Below are 1,814 nucleotides of genomic sequence, written 5' to 3' on the forward strand. Positions count from 1 at the left end.
AGACACCAGATCTATAAACATGGAGCTCTTCTTATAAAGCACCATCTGTTTTTGCCAGCCTCCAGACGGGTCAAAATGATTGTCCTCGTGTTAGCTTTCCCATTTTCTTCAATGCCAAGATGTCACAACCCGTCAGTGCACTCATCATGCATAGTAATATGACCACAACAGCTGATGATGCCCGACACAGGTGCTGCCGTCAGTGTGATTGGCCAGCAACACCTAGAGTCTACAGCCTCCCTCGCCAACTCTGACCTTGACAGGTGATGATTCAGATATGGCTCCAGCTATTCTTAGGTTAGGCAAGTGAACATACCCTGCCTGGAGTCGAGTTCACGAGGACATCCAGACTCCACTTGTCATATGGCCACAGCCAAGAGTTGGCCATTATACCGCAAGATTTCCCAGAGCCGATGTTTGCAGCAAAGTTGGTGCAATCAGAGAACTTCCCTTCCCTACGAACTGTTCATTGCTGTGATGAATCAGTTGGCTAAATTTATGCCATACACATCTGCCACAGTGAAGCCGCTTCATACTTTGATTACTTCCAAAAGGACATTCTTATGGACACCGGCCCATGAAGCGGCTTTTCGCTGTCAAGATGATATCCAGTGCACCAATTTTTGCTCCATTTAATCCAGACCTGCCTACCATTCTTCAGACAAATGCTTCATGTCTCTACAGGGTTGGATATGCACTTTTGCAGGATCACAGTAGTGGACATCTACACGACTCTGACAGGGTGGTGAGAATCTTCGCAGACACGATTTCTGCCCTACAGTCTCATCAAAGCATGGGACAAGACGTCTAGCGTTTCAAGACGCCTTCAAAGAGCTCCATACCTAATTGACGCCTTTTTCTTACAACAATGAGAGAGAGAGAGAGAAAATTTTACACGTGAGAAAACCAAATATCAAATAAATTGATACCTGATCACGTGTCCTTCACTCAGTGACGGAAGAATATTCGAGAACAACTGTTTTCCACTAACGGTCATCACTGCCAACACTTGCCTAAAATCGTGCTAGTTACCAATCAGGTCGTTAGGGTAGGATATGATGAGACGTGATTAGGCCAACGAAAATATAAATTTTGTTTTGCAGGATTAATTGATTTCTTAATGAGAGAATTTCCTTTAGGAAAAACGCATGCGTAGTCAACAATTTGCGAATTCTTTATCATGTATTTTTTGGAATATATTAATGTTGATGTAAAATGTACATCATGGGACATACGTAAAAAATCGATTTACATCTCATGATACCATATCAGTGGTTGATTTGAGATATATAAAGAAGAAATTAAACTCGTTGTTTTGTTTGTAGATCTTATAACGCTACCTCTAGAATATCCAGCTGAAATAAGATCTGCATTAAAGAAGTAAAAGTACAAGTAAATTTTCTTTGCAAGACGTTACGTCAAAATGCCTGCAAATGACGTGTTGTAAAATGAAATTGCTAAAATGAATCTTAGAATTCTTTGAGTAAACGTAAAGATATACCATACATTATGCTTAACATATTCTAGTAGCCTTAGATGTAGCATAAACAAAGAAATGCTAAATTACGCTAAGCTAAGAAAGCACATTGTCTTCTCCCTCGCTCTCCTATATCACACAAATGGTGTGGCAACAGACACCTCCCACGAACACCTGCTAACCGACCTCGACACCTGCTCTTCAACCTCCATTTTTCCTCGGCTCCCTCAGATACACCACAAGAGCTTCAGTTGTCGTGCCTTCAGGTTGTGTTTGTCTAAGTGACACTTGACAAAGAGTTACTTCTTTGTTCCTTGTGACTCTGGACACGTGAGTA

General features: G+C 41.5%; 1 protein-coding gene across 1 annotated transcript in view; it reads left to right on the forward strand.

Annotated features, from left to right (window-relative positions):
- Positions 1-1,703: 1,703 nt before the first annotated feature.
- LOC113807518 (uncharacterized) overlaps positions 1,704-1,814 on the forward strand; it is a 22,217-nt gene continuing 22,106 nt past the window's right edge. Inside the window, exon 1 of the mRNA XM_070124333.1 lies at positions 1,704-1,807. The gene's annotated coding sequence lies outside the window, so the exon portion shown is untranslated. The remainder of the gene's footprint in view (positions 1,808-1,814) is intronic.

The sequence above is a fragment of the Penaeus vannamei genome, chromosome 8 (genome assembly GCF_042767895.1).
Source record: "Penaeus vannamei isolate JL-2024 chromosome 8, ASM4276789v1, whole genome shotgun sequence".
Lineage (NCBI taxonomy): Eukaryota > Metazoa > Arthropoda > Malacostraca > Decapoda > Penaeidae > Penaeus > Penaeus vannamei.